Raw genomic sequence first — 15,839 nt, 5'->3', positions numbered from 1 at the left:
AACACTTTTAATGATGAGATACACTGTTGCTGAAAATAAAGACTGTTGTGTTACTTAAAGTAGCTACTTAATATTTACAAACTTTTGGTTCTGAAAATAAATTAGACTTTGGGAGTCATGTTTCCCTACAAGCCATGTGAGAGACTGAGAAATAAAAGCTCATGAAACTTTGGAAACACTTATGTAAATGGCATTTTGATGAGATAACTGTAAGTAGATCAGGAACACATGGATTAAATCTTCCACTAATACCCACTGCTTGGGGTAGTAAAGGTCCAGCATTGTTGACATCATGGAGTTTGGGTTTTGCTGAGCTCCCTATCTTTGGAAAATCCGTTTGACTGTCATCAGATGTATGCAGCTGTGGGTTTTTCTCAGATCTGCTTTATGGTTTTATGGCTTTCACAGAGAAGCCAAAAGTCTTCCAAGAGTCATGGCAAGATGAAGGCCTGGAAATCTTTGAAAGCATGTTCCCAGGCAGACCCATCATGGTCATTGCGTTTTATAGTTGGTACCTGCCTAAGGGCCAAAGTTGCAAGAAAAACTAATTTGGGAGTTTATGTTTAGGGATTGCCCGGGGTCACAAACTTTGCTGGGATCTTTTAAACGGAAAACTTGGCCATTTCTGGTTTTCCTACAAACTTAAATTACAATTTAAATGGAAAACAAAACTCTCAGAAATTTCTGATCTCATGAACACAAGAGACAATTGTAATGCTGTTTTTTGTCTCAGAGGAGAAACAGTCATTGAAAAGAATGAAGCAGAGGTTGGAAGTTGATAAGCTCCCCTTCCAAGCATGCTTCTCTAACACTGGCAGGTTAACAATGACAATCCGAGCCACTGTCGTACTTTTGTAGAGAGGTTGTGGGGGAGAGCAAAGGCCAGGCAGTTTCTAAGTTTCATATTTTTAAATTGCAGAGCAGCTTCAGTGAATATAGTACCTTTCACATTTAAGAAAGCAATGTTTAATTTGCACACACAGGATGGCTGCATATACAATATACATTTCCATGAAGTGTGTGCATATGAAATGCCAAAGCTCGCACACAAAGCAACCTGGTATTTTCAAAAGAGCTAACCATAAAGTCATATTTATGTTTTCTCTAGATCTATTCATTTTTTCCATGTTTCAAATATGACTGAACCTGACATCTGTAAAGTAGGAAAATCTTTTTCATTTGAGTTCCACATTTTTATACTTTAATAAATGGTTGTAAAAGCTGCTACATACCATGTGGAAGGCAGCTTTGACCATATTGATGAAGATTTTTTATTAATAGGGCAAAGAATATCTAGAAAGTCCATAGGACTACCTTGGAAATCTTAAAACCTGAGGATGCTTAACACTTATTTGAATAAAGGTGACAATTATTTTTAAATATGATGCATATTATTATACTATGGGACTAGTAGATAGTAGAGTGAAGTAATCTGATTCTCAGTTTTGTTCCCTCCTAGCCATATTGCCTTGGGCAAGATAATCAGCATCTTCTATCTTTCTTCATTTGTGAAATAAGGATATAAAAGTACCTACCTGGGCTGGTGCCGTGGCTCATGCCTGTAATCCCAGAACTTTGGGAAGCTGAGATGGGCAGATCACCTGAGGTCAGGAGTTCGAGACCAGCCTGGCCAACATAGCCAAACCCCATCTCTACTAAAAATATAAAAATTAGCTGGGCGTGGTGGCTTGCACCTATAGTCCCAGCTACTCAGGAGGCTGAGGTGCTTGAACTGCTTGAACCTGGGAGGCAGAGGTTGCAGTGAGCTGAGATCGTGCCACTGCATTCCAGTCTGGGTGACAGAGTCTCAAAAAAAAGTACCTACCTGATGAAGTTGCCGTGATAATTATGTAAGATATAAAATAAGTCAGAGTCTTAGAAACATGCCTCAGCTAATAAATTTTGGCCCTTCCTGCCGCTAATATCAATAATCCTGCCGCTGCCACCACTGTGACAATGGCAACAACTAGTACTTTAAAAACACCTACCACAAAAGCAAAATCTAAGTCATACAATTTTTTTCCTATGAAACTTCTCTAATGTAAATAGTACATTTCTGAGGAACAGAATTAAAAGCTGATAGCACTGAGAGAACAAAGTAAGAGGAACATTTTAAAAACCACTAATGACATAAACAGCTAGATGGCAGAATTCTTTCTAACTTCCTCTTAGGACAAATTTGCCAGATAGTTTGGTCACAAGCTTAGATGTATATGCTTGGTCATCTTACATTTCACCTTTTTTCTCAGCTTCTCTGCAACCAAACCCAAATTACCCCTGGCCCAGACAAAACATAAATACACTCATTTATAAGACTCAGTTGTCGGTTATGTTAATTTTCCCATGCTGAGCCCTAAAAACTTCTTGTAAAGTTTCTACTGTGTGGATCTTATACCTGCACAGAACTAGAAAAGCAATTTTTAGTTGGTTCTTTAGAACAACAGTGAGGAGAAAAACTCTTCAACAATGGAAGCAGATCTGAAGAACTGCAGAACTTTCCTGAAATGGTAAACATGTTAATTGTCTGAGTTAAAAACTTTTTTTTCTCTTTGTTGGCTACTTGAATTTAGGCAACAAATCATATAGCTCAAGTGTAATGAAACACTTAGCTTCATTTGATAACATAAAAATATGTTTAAAAAAAAAGCACTTAGCTTCATTATGATAATATAAAAATATGTTATCTTTGTACAGTGTGACCAATATGGTAGCAGAATTAACTATAGGATAACAAATGCATTTGATCACTAAAAGTACAAATTTCATGAGCCACCTAGAATTCAGCATTCCCTATGGCCAGGTCCTATACTAAATTCTTTGTATGTACTTTCTCCCAGAAGCTTAAAAACAACTCAGTGAGGTTGGTGCTACTATTATTGTCCCCATTCTACTAGTGAGGCAATTGAGGATTAATAAGTTTGGGTAGCTTAAGTCAAGCAAGGGAGCCAGATGTTACACTAACAATCACACAGATATTTATATGATTTTAAACTATATTAACTTTATAGTTAGACCCAGTAGAGGATAGAGGTGAAGAATCAGGATCTGGCACGTTACTGCTTATATTTTGAATCAAAGCTCTGCCACTAGTTAGCTGTGAACTAGGGCAAATCACCTAGCTTGTGCCTCATCTATAAATGGGATTGTAATGGGGCTATGCTCTGAGTGTTTATGTCTCCCCCAAATTTATATGTTGAAATTCTCATTCCCAAGGTGATGGTATTAGAGGTAGGGACTTGAGAGGTGATTAAGTCATGAAAGTGGAGTCCTTGTAAATGGGAGGCCTGAAAGGAGCCCCTTGCCCCTTGCACCATGTGAACACAGTGAGAAAATGCCCTTTATGAACCAAGCCCTCACTAGAGTCTATGAGTGCCTTTGTCTTAGACTTCCCAGCCTTCAGAACCACCAGAAATAAATTTCTGTTGTTTATGAACTATCCAGTCTATGACATTTTGTTACCGTAGTTTGAATGGATGAAGACAAATAGTAACAGCTATTGCATGGATTAAGTTAGTTAATATATTTTGAGTGCTTATAAGAATACCTATAATAGGCCAGGCGCGGTGGCTCACGCCTGTAATCCCAGCACTTTGGGAGGCCGAGGCGGGTGGATCACGAGGTCAAGAGATCGAGACCATCCGGGTCAACATGGTGAAACCCCGTCTCTACTAAAAATACAAAAATTAGCTGGGCGTGGTGGCACGTGCCTGTAATCCCAGCTACTCGGGAGGCTGAGGCAGGAGAATTGCCTGAACCCCGGAGGCGGAGGTTGCAGTGAGCCAAGATCGCGCCACTGCACTCCAGCCTGGGTAGTAAGAGTGAAACTCCGTCTCAAAAAAAAAAAAAAAAAAAAAAAAAAGAATACCTATAATAAGTCCTCAATATATGTTAGCTATATTTTTATTTGTCTCTTATATATAAGAAAAAACAATATAGGAGTCAAAGTAACTTTGCCATGGGGTAAAAGGCAAATCTGAAATGTGTCCAAGTCAGATCCTAAGACCTGCTGCCTTTAGTTATCTTTCTCCTTAAATGTCAGTCTCAACTAAGGAGAGAGATGGTCCTGCTGGACTAGGCAGGAAGGAAGGGTCATAATGAGATGACAAAGCAGTGTTGTGGCCTCTGCTGCAGTGGATGGAAGGATGACGATGTTGGTATGAGGATGTCATCAGGACCTGTGTTACTTCTGGATGGAGAAATGAGGAAAGATGTCCTCCTCTGATTCTTCACTATCCTCTGACCATCTCATTGTTGTCCCATGCCTGGTTCCATTCATCTGAAATGGCCCAGGGCAAAAAAATATATCCATTTATGATTGTGAACAATTGATCTGGCAGTTATCTAGCTAATGTGATGTGATTTCCAGTCCTCCAGCTTGAGCTCACAAGGAGTCTCAGATATTAAATGACTGTACTTTCTTGACCAAAGTTAGATTACCTTAAGTCATTTGGAATTTTATTTTAGAAAGTTTCATATCAGAGCCTAGTATATTTGACTTTCTCCTAGAATGATGTCATGGTTAACCTAGAGTGTCAATACTAAGTTTATAGTTTTATTTAATTAGATAAGTCATTAAGCCAAAATTAACTGGATTGAAATTCTCTTACATAAATCTGCCTTCCCTCACAAACTTTCAGAAACAATTTTTTTCTCTATGCAATTTTTTCAAATAAATCTAGTGCCATACACAGTGATCTTAGTTATTTTCTGTATAAATATGCCTAATAGCATATTTTATAATATAGCATATTATAATATATAACATATATAGTAAATTATATACTATAGTGTATAGTGATATATAATATACACTATATTTATAATATAGTATATAATAATGATATATACTTTATAATATAAGAGATTGGCTTATGATAAGATTTATTTGTCTTCTACTTAAAAGTTTATAAAACCTCAAAGGATCAGGGAAGTGAAAGAGAGAGAGAGTAAAAGAGTGAAAATATTTCTATTTTCCATAACACCTCACATTTATTTTCCAGCACTTGCTAAGTATAGTGTCTGGGTGATGCCACTAAAACTCACTGAGCTTCAGCTCTTCATTTGTAACATGCTTTAATATCCTTTCAGGGTTATTGTGAGGTTTTAATTAAAGAATGTTCAAATAATTTCTCCATAAACTCCATATAATTGTATCAAAGTGGTTATCATTAATGTATACCTAGTAAACAAGTAAATATACAATGCAATGAAGTTGTCTCATTGTACAACTAAAATTCAGTCTTAGTGTTTAGAAAATGACATAGAACCTTGGTGTAATAGGTTATTACGGGTTTATATATCTCATTCAGAAACTCATTTATGTACTTGATATTTGCCTATGTTCAGTCTACTGCTCAAAGCACAGTGACACATTCAGTCTCTTCAAGAAGCTTATTAGGAAAGCAGGAACACATAACAGTAACACAAAGTTGAATGGCACTTACGCTGGGATGTGATGAGCTCAAGCCCAGTTCTGTGGACATTTTGCATGGGGATGTGGGCCAGAAGAGTACTTCCAGTTGGTAAGAGCAGAAAGCCAGAAAGTTCAAGAACGCTCTATGAAGAATAAAGGTTTTCCTCAGCCCTGAGTAATGATGTGTTGTATGTGTGGCTGCCAGAAGTAAGGTGTAAAGAGAGGATGAGTGAGTAGAGAGGGATGTTCCAGGCAAAATGAACTCTGTGAGCAAAGACATCAAGGTGGGAAAAGTTTAGACTGCTGTTTCTCAAAGTTTGGTCAGGGGGTTTCCTGATTTGTGAATGATGAACAATTGCATGCTCTGTCACGGGTTCTTGTGGGAAGGAGGGATGTGCAAGCTCATGGATTTTCATTTTTATAATGACTAAGAACAAATCATTACTAACTGAGTAAGTGAATGACTAAAGATGACTAATACTTGGTACATGTACACCAAAATTTGTAAGCTACTAGAATTTCCATGGGTCCATAACTCCATATCCTACTAAGAAGTCTGAGTAGCAAGATCAACTTTCTGCTGTCTTTGCACACACAGAGACAGTTAAAAGCCCGCCCCCACCCAACATCCAAATGCCAATTTTATCCAGAAGCAAAATAGTTATTTGTGCATCCTGGGGATTACTTTAAGTTCATCTTGGCTTTCAGTTTTTGCTGTCCTATTATTAGTTACTTTAAAATACTTAAAAAAATTTTTTTTATTCTTGTGTAATTGTTGGGCTCACGCTATTTTCATAGTACTATATTTTTCTGTATTCCTAATCACCAAGTTATTTTCTTCTGGGCAAAGGGAATAGGTGATATAAATGATGCTGTGTACCCTTTGTCCTGCCATAATCTGTCTCTCCTGCCCTGTGCATGGCATTTGTTTTAACACTCTCCTCTGCCACCCTTGGGAAGCCTTATATTTCAGGAAGGGAGCTGATGTGAAGGAAAAATACAAAGTTCCTTGGTTCTGTAGATCAGGGGCTGGTTAATTATGACCCAAAAGCCAAACCAGGCCTGCAACCTGTTTTTGTAGATGAAGTTTTACTGGAACAGAGCTATTTCCACTCTGTGGCTGCTATTGCACTAAAATGACAGAATTAATTAATTCCAACAGTTTCAGAAATCTTAACAATTTACTAGTTGCTCTTTTACAGAAAACATCTTCCAACTCTTGTTCACCATAGTGCTAATAACTATCTTCCAAACGGAAATGTGATGGTTAACCTTGGGGGAAAAAATGGTATGTGGTGTTTCTTAAGAGACCAACCAGCATAGGTTGTGTTAACTTACTGGTTGATGATTTCAAACCTTAGAGCGACTGACCACTTTTGGAAGGACAGTGTTATAAACACCCCTGTCATCCTGAAAGGGCACAATCAAATTTTTGTTAGTGGAAGAAAAATACACGAAATGCAAACGATTGCTTGAGGAATAATAACAAAGAGTACCCACTTAAAAAAAGTTAAAGTAATCCTTTAACTTTGTAAGGTTTTCCCATTCTTTCTGTATTTCTTTATTTACATCATTTTGAGTCACTCTCTAAATCTACCTTTTTTTTTCCCGAGAAACTAACTCATCCTGAAACTCCCTTCACCCTCCTGCCATCCTCCTTCTCCTTTCATTCCTCCTCATCTTCTGTTTTGTCACACATCGATCTCATGGCACTACTCATATATCTTTTAGGCTAATAGAATCCCTAGATGTTTTCCAATGGCTTTAAGGATGAACAAACGTCTTTGGAGTCAGTGCTCACATTTGAGTTTTATCAGCAGAGTATTATGTAATTAATATGATGAACATGGCATAAGGATTATTCACTTTCAATAGTAAAAACATCTTAAACGCAACAACTTTGTGAAGAATCTATCTGAAATTTCAGGAAGTTGAGTGGCCAGCTCAGGCACTTGTAAATGGTAGAACTGGCTGTGAATACAGCTTTGGCTGACACCATGCTTTTCTCCAGGGTTTTCTGGTAGAGTCTTCATGTTGTTCCCTTATAATCTGATTTTCCTATAGTGAAGTCATGGACTTTTACCCTGAAAAACATGATGGGCCACTAGATTGAATAGTTTAAAATACATTTTGTATTGATGCTATTTAACTCTGACAGTTCTGTAGCTGGATTGATTAGCTGTCCTAACTAGTTAATAAATTGGGCCTAACCCTTTATGTCAAAATCATTATTGAAAGATAACACTCTGTTCATAAAAGTTGTGAAATATTTCAGATCATACTGAGAGGTATTTCTGGTTTATTGGCCATGTCAAATCTCAAGCAAATTGTTTACTTGAATTTTTATTTAAAAATACAAATTTCACAACTGGTTCAGATTTCCCAGGAGTATTTGCTTAATGTAGACTCCATTTAAAAATAACTGATATATTTCCAAATTAAAAGAACTAAGATATATAAATAAAAATTTAAGAATAGACTTAAATTACTCTGTTTTGAAAGAGGATGCTACATCTACTTATATGAAATTCACATTTAAAAGTAATTCCTGAAGCTCAGAAAGCCAGAATTTGCAGTAATGGAATTTTGTAGTTAGAAAAAAAATTTTAAAAGATGCCACAGTAAGAAAAAATACATGGTCCTATTTATTATGCCTTTTTTTCTCCTGAGATGTGTTTTTCCATGATACTTCAATATTTCTTTTGCAGGTGGTCAGCAATTTTATTAAGAAATCACAAACCCACTCATACAAAGGAAACATTACCAAATTATAAAACAAGTCACTGGAGAGAAAAGAATTAGGCTATGGGTACACGGCTCATGGGATTTGCAAAACCATCAGTGTGTGAGCTGCTCTGAACTAAACGTTAGACTACAAGATTAAGGGGAATAAGTGGGTAATTTCTTCATCCAAGAAGAGCTTCCAACACTAGTTTAGAAGCACATGGAAACTGAGAATATTCTTGATTTTGCAATACAATGATGATATTTTCTCAGGATTATAAAAAGGTAGAGGATGCAATCAAAATAGAGTGCAAATTATTAGGGTAAATATTTAAATTATAATCTTGGCTCATATCCCCACAAACCTTTTATTTGGTGAAATTAAATCTTGAATACTGTAATTCTGAATTTTCTGAATTTCAACAAGACTTTTCTTGTTGGGGTAACAAATGAATATTTAACACTGTGAGTGACTTTCATCTGTTACTTGGCATGGCTGTTCTTGGAGTTCACAAGTCAGTTTCTTTCCTCAGGGGCTTTGCTGCAAGTCTTTCTGCCAACATCTCTGCTCCTCTCCCTGCAGAAAATAACCCCCTATGAACTTTGCCCACATTCTGTAGATAATAAAGAATGTGGAAGAAGTGAAGATAGTTGATCCCTTTCCCCAGCAAGGGCACCTGGTCCCTGTGGTTTTGGCACCAGCTTCAGGCCTACCAGGCAGTGCTCATGAGGATTCAGTATAGAAAGTAAGAACTCTGACTACCACTTTTAGACTTTGGGAAGCTAGCTGTAAACATATTTCCTTCCAGAGACTCCTTAATTATACAACGAAGGCAAGACACCCCTGGTTGTTTACCTGCATGTCCCTTAATCTACTATTTTTGGTGATGTTCTGGGACACGTGTGCAGAGGCTGGACCCCTTACCCCACAGTCAGGACATAACAGGAGAGAGCCACTGCCCAGCCCCAGAGGGGAAGCAGCCATAAACACCCCCTTGGTCCAGCTAATAATGTGTAAGCTAACGAAGTGGAAGCTAAGGCACATTTCTCTCTCTCTCTCTCTCTCTCTCTCTCTCTCTCTCTCTCTCTCTCTCTCTCTCTCTCTCTGTGTGTGTGTGTGTGTGTGTGTGTGTGTGTGTGTGTGTGTGTTAAAGTGGGGCTCAGAAACCCAAAGAGGAATCAGAGCATGTACCAACTCTGATCTCTGAAGAGCACAAGCCCTGTCATCAGCATTCCTTTTTCTCAATAATCAGGAAGAGGAGATATCAAGGCCAGACTTTTCATTGAAAGATGACTGCCTAGCTCTGGTGGGCCTAACTACTCACCCACCATAGTCCTGAGAACTCACTCCCAATCACTGGCGCAGGGACTCTGAAGATGCAGAGACATGGCTGTAGAATTGGTTGAGGACCAACTGGACTTTCTGCCGGTTTTAAAATCTCTAAACAGTTGAAAGAGGGTTTGGCAGTTTCCTAACAAAACGAAACATGCTCTTACCCAATCCAGCAATCACAATCACTCTTCCTGATTTTTACCCTAAGGGGTTGAGAACTTATGTCCACACGGAAATCTGCACATGGATGTTTATAGCAGCTTCAGTTGTCATTGCCAGAACTTGGAAGCAACCAAGCTGTCCTTCAGTAGGTGAATGGATATATAAACTGAAATACATCCAGACAATGGAATATTATTCAGTGCTAAAGGGAAATGAGCTATCAAGGCAAGAAAAAAAAATGTGGGAAATATAAATGCATATTACTGAATAAAAGAAGCCAATTTGAAAAGGTGCAAGGCGAGGCCCAGAAGGATGACTGCCTGACATGCCTTGGAAGGCCACACTTTGCCATATGATTCCTTGGCAGAGATTCCTGTGTTTCAATTATGGGATCGAGGTAGCAAAGCCACTGGTCATGAAGAGCCCCTGCATTATGAAACAAAGGACACCCATTCCTGGTGTCCAGAAAGGAGTATTTAAAACTCTAAGACTTTTGTCAGACCCAGTAATAACTGACATTGAACTGATTTAGGATTAGAGACACATTTATTTAGAAAAAAATAAATAATACTATTTATAGCATATCAGTGGCTCTGGTTGCAAAGTCTCATCCATAATCTCTGCTCATACCATGAACAACCTTTTATAGAATGTTATACGGTGCAATTCCTTAGAACAATTGCCCTCAAAGATCTCAATTTTAAATGATGATCCTTGCTACCTGTGCATGACAAATAAGTCCATTGCTATGAAAAAAAAAAAAAAAACAAATTATTTGCAGCTTTAACATAGATTGTTTTTCAAGTTTCTACTTTTTCCTATCAAAGTTTTAAAATTTAGAGTATTAGTTCAGTCCAATAATAATGGTATTAATAGTCATGGTGGTTATGCTAATAAGGCTGCCTCACAAAACAAAAACTATAGAAGACTATCGAAAAATTTCCTCTACAAATGAACTCCAAATAATGTACGTAGATTCACTGCACTCAAAGAGTAGAGAATAACTCCACTCCTTAAGTGTGGGCTGTGCATAGTAACTTCTTTCAATGGATATAGTTTGGAAAGGGGGAAAAAGAGTAACATTTTGTCCAGAAATCTGATAGACACTATCTTAGCCATGTGTGCAGGGCTATTAGTAATGAGTGACAAATCATGTTGGTAGTGCATACCTTTAGTATAATGAGCTGAAAATGGCACTTTGCCTCTGTAGCCTTCCTCTTAAAATCCATATGCCCAGGCTAATTGAGGTAAGAGGCCAGCAGGACTTGTTTTCTGGTCACAACCTTGTGGGCCAAAACAGGATCTGGTCCAGACAGGATGAAGAGAAGAAGCCAGTAGCAACCAGCAGATGGCAACAAAAGGGATCCATAACTGCCCTCACTGGTCATTCGCATGAGGCACTCCCACCAGTGCCATGACAGTTTGCAAATGCCATGGCAATGGCCTAGAATTTACCGTCTTTTTCCGTGGACACAATCCAAAAGTTACTTCCCCTGCCCCTTCCCTAGAAAGTTCTAGATGACCCACCCCTCAATTTGCATTGACCAACCATTTAGTTTGCATATAATTGAAAATGGCTTTACGTGAGTATAAATAGAGTTGCCAAAAGCATGTATGTTGCTGACTCTGGGTGCACGGCCTTTGAGTTGGCCCTACTTTACAAGGAGCAGTACCCTTCAATAGAAGATTGCTGTCTAATAGCACCAGCTTACTCCTGAATTCTTTACTGGGCAAAGCCAAGAACTCTCCTGGGCTAAGACCTGCCTGTCCTGCACCATAATCATGAGAAAAACATGGGGCACATCCCAGCTGAGGGACATTCAACAAAAATCCCTGACCAGTACTCCTCAAAACTGTCATGGTTCTCAAAAACAAGAAAAGTCTGAGAAACTGTCATGACCAAGAGGAGCTTAAGGAGACAATAACTAAATATATGTGGTATCCCCGAACAGAAAAAGAACACTAGGTGAACACTAAGCAAATCTGAATAAAAAATAAATTTTAGTTAATTATTAATATGGGTTCATTAGTGGTGACAAATGTATGTTAATAACATGTTAATAGGAGAAACTGACTGGAGTACAGGGGAACTCTGTTATCTTCACAGCTTTTCTATAAATCTAAAACTGTCTCAAAATTTTATTTTAAAAAATAGCAGAATTAATCAGAGCAAAATTTCCCTGTCAAAATGAATTAAAAATGACTGTTGTCTTTAAAAGGAGAGATAAATACTGTGTGAAGACAGACACAGGGAGAAAGACAGACACAGGGAGGAACCATGTGGTGACAGAGGAGGAGATTGGAGTGATTCATCTGGGACACTCGAGGTTACTGGCCATCACCAAAACCTAGGAAGAGGCAAGGAAAGAATCTACTTCAAGTTCCAGAGGGAACATGGCTCTGCCGACATCTTGGTTTTGAATTTTAAGACCCTAGAGCTGGGAGAAAACAGATTTCTATTGTTTGAAGCCACACAGTTTATGCCATGGCAATGACCCAGAAGTTACTGACCCTTTCCTAGAAAGTTCTAAATAACCCATCCCTCAATTTTCATTGAAGTGCAAGAATTCCTATTTCTCAGATGTATTTTCTCAATAGTATTTTTCTTTGGTACCTTAAGAAACTACTGCAAATGCTTGGTTTATCATACAATGTTAGTCTTCATTCACTGCAGAACTAAGTGGTGATTCTCCTTATGACTATGGACAGTATTTTCTCCTGCATAATTTTATACACTTTTCAGAATGTATCACTGCATTATCTATTCCTTTGAATCCTCATACTTTTCATGAAAACCTCTCTTCCAGGGATTTCTTCCTCTTGCTTCAATCTGGACAGTTTCCTCTGTAACCCTGCTCCATAGTTGTCACCCCAGGACTTAGTTTCACTGATTTTGGGGGGTTAAAACTACTGTTTCCTGGGTCCTATGTCTTCTTCTATTATTGTTTTTCTCATTTTGCTGGTACAAGTCTTCCAATAATTTCTTAATCAAGAGTGATGACAGATAAGACTTTTGAAGGCATTTCTCCCTAGGCATCTTACACTGATATTGCTGGTGAGAAGGCTGTTGGCATTCTGCTTCTTTGTATGTGTCCTGTGTTATTCTTTTACTTTTGACATCTTCCCATTATTCTTGGTGTACTGAAGTAGTGTAAATGATATGCTTTGCTGTGGTTATTTTTTCTGTTCATATGCTGGATACACAAAGATCTTTCAGCCTAGAGATGAGTGTTCTTTAATTCTGGGTCCCGCTGGTTTCTCATGCTAATCTTCATGGGGGTGGGACCCTTGCCTGCCATATCCTCAGTGCCTAGCACAGAACCTTCAGAATACTTAGCATTCATTAAATAATTATAGAATAAAGGCGGAATCCAGAAATAAAGAACTGCAGTGACCTTTGAATTGGTCCTTCAGATTTCTCTGAAAGTTTTAATGCTGACAAGAACAAATAGTGAAGCCCAGACTTGGAAAAAGTGACCTAGTCAGTGTATGTATTAAAACCGTGAAAGAAATAATAGGAGGAGTCATACAAACTTAGGTAAGATAGTTCCAAAAGAGAAAAGCAAAATTTACTTCCACTAGACGTGAAAAGAGCTGACTTTTACTGATCACTTTCTTTTCAAATGAATACCATTGTCCCATGTTACAGTTGACTAAACTAGGGCTCAGAATGTTCAAATAACAGCTGGGAAATGGCAGAGCTGGAATTTAAGTCCAGATATTTGCTCATTTATTTAACAAATATTTATTGAGGCTCCATTGAGTGTCAGTCAGTGTCTAAGGCTATCTTAACTCTCAAACTCATGCCCTTTTCACTATCCCTGTTGTCACCAAGCAGTGCCAGTGATGGGAATTGGCATAGCTTAGTTACATGCAATAATATAGAACTGGGTCCCTATAAAGAGACAAAACTAAAACTTAATGTTGGCATTTCTTGCAAATCTTAGGAGCAATGATCAAACTGAAATGCAGGGATAATGGGAAAAATTGAAAGGGCTGATAAACAACTCTGACCATTCTAGTTAGGGTCTTATCCAAACCCTGCTGCATTCATCCTTCCCTCTTATCCATCCATCCATCCTTCCCTCTGCATTCAACATATACTCAGTGGTGTCTAGGGGCATATTAAAGGTGCTGAGAAGTACTCAAGAAATGAAAATTGTATATATGGTTTTTAACTTGTTTCTCAAATGTATTTGCTCATAGAAGTCTTTACCGTTTTTATAGACCACAATTTATATTATGCTGTAAACTTGTTTTGCAGAACACAGTCTGGAAAGTATTCTTCTACCAAAGGTTGCCTAATATGGTTAGACTGTGAGCTTGTGAGAACAGGGCTTGTGCTTCTAGTGCCTAGCACATGGCGTGATGAGTGCTCAGTAACAAGTGAATGTATGAATGCATGCATATGAGAATTGTGAGCACCTTGGCAGGGCTAATGGATACAAGTGGTTTTTATTTTTGTTTCTTTGTTTGCTTATTGTAAAGAGTAGGGAGCCGTCACAGAGCCCTTCAAATGACAGCAGACAGCTGCTTACTTTTCCTAGTGTAAGTACTCAGAATTAGATTAAATATTCTTTTTTGGGGGGGTGGGGATATCTTTTCTCTCAGGCCTCAGAGGTAATTTCAGCCACTGAAATAAATAGGAATTTCTCTTTCCCTACCAAAAGATATTAGGAGTTATCTAATTCTTAAAACACTGCTTTTAAAAGTAGCTATCCCAAATGGATTGAATTTGAAACATGTTTTGTTTATCTGGTACATGGATCGGTGGCAGTCCAAAAAGCCCATAGGAAAGAAGATGAGGATCCCTTATCTGGATGAAATTTAATTAAAAATAAACAAAAGATGGCTACTGTTTTAGGATAGCATAGCCCCTTATGGCAATTTAATTTCCTTTCAAGAAAGAGGATGATATGAAACCTTTTCAGATCCCAATGTAGTAAGGTATATTCTACATCACAGCATTATTCCATGGGTGCTTCCCCTACCCCTAACCTTCCATTCTTTTTGTAAAGAAATTTTTCTTCAACACATGAGTTCCATTAGCTGACTCAGTAACGTCCTGCCCAGTGTCTCTAAGTAGTTAATTTTGACAACACAAAGAGCTGGAACTCTAAGCCAACAATTCCAAAAATAGTTTCTTTGAACACAAAGATGCAATCACAAATAGATTGGATTGAAAGTCTCTGGATAATGTCTCATAGGGTACTTAAAAAAGCAAATGTATTGAGCCAACTCATCATACCAGAGGTCTCAAGAAGTAAACCAAAAAAATGCATTTATCTCTTTTGTTGTACTTAATGTAAATTCTTAGCGTGGAGACTTCATTTTGATTTGTCTTTGTTGTGCATCTCGCCTGTGTCGGTAACATTGGACTCTCATGGAGGCTCCCAAAGGACACTTCTCATTTCGTATCACCATACAAGTGATAAGTAATAGCCATCTTAGGGATGAACTTTTCAATTAGAGGAGGTTCTATGTGAATGTGATATGAAAGGATATGGATTCTTCGTGGTGATTTTAAAGACATTTTGAGGCATACTCCTTTTATTCTCTCTGAGCAATCATAGCAGACATTTACCTATTTATGGAGCTTTTCCTGGGTGACAGGTATCATGCTATGCATCTAACTCATAGTAAACCATTTACTCTTGATTATAACCCTATAAGGTCCATACTATTGTTTTTATTATTTTAAAAATATAGAAATAGCATCATGGAGGGGTTATTGCCCAAAGTCTTGAAGGGAGGAAATGACAACATTAAATCAAGAAGAGAAGCCACCAAATAAGGCTGGGTGCAGCGGCTCATGCCTGTAATCCCAGCGCTTTGGGAGGCTGAGGCAGGAGGATCGTTGAGACCAGGAGTTTGAAACCAGCCTGGACAACATAGTAACACTGAGTCTCTACAAAAAATTAGCTGGGTATGGTGGTGTGTACCTGCTGGGAGACTGAGGCAGGAGGATCACTTGAGCCCAGGAGTTTGAGGATGCAGTGATAAAAGAAGGTGCCATCTCATTCCAGACTGGGTGACAGAGTGAGAGCTTGTCTCGTAAAACAACAATGACAACAAACAACAAACAAACAAACAAATGGAATAGGGAGTCCCTAACACTATACACAATACTGCTTTTAAGCACATTCCATTTGCAGTATTCTTCTAAATCTCCTCCCCCAAATCTCTTTTCTCAACCCTTTCAGTTTT

General features: G+C 38.1%; 1 long non-coding RNA gene across 1 annotated transcript; it reads right to left on the bottom strand.

The window, feature by feature from the left end:
• Positions 1–8,489: 8,489 nt before the first annotated feature.
• On the bottom strand, positions 8,490–9,624 carry LOC108302664. The gene is made up of 2 exons (XR_001824447.2): positions 9,463–9,624; positions 8,490–8,714 (listed from the first exon to the last, which is right to left on the bottom strand). It is a non-coding gene; the product is annotated as an uncharacterized LOC108302664 (long non-coding RNA).
• Positions 9,625–15,839: the final 6,215 nt, after the last annotated feature.

This window comes from Cebus imitator, unplaced genomic scaffold, assembly GCF_001604975.1.
Source record: "Cebus imitator isolate Cc_AM_T3 unplaced genomic scaffold, Cebus_imitator-1.0 Scaffold42, whole genome shotgun sequence".
Taxonomy (NCBI): Eukaryota; Metazoa; Chordata; class Mammalia; order Primates; family Cebidae; genus Cebus; species Cebus imitator.
The sequence above is the reverse complement of the archived record's forward strand: the minus strand, read 5'-3'. Positions and strand labels throughout refer to the sequence as shown.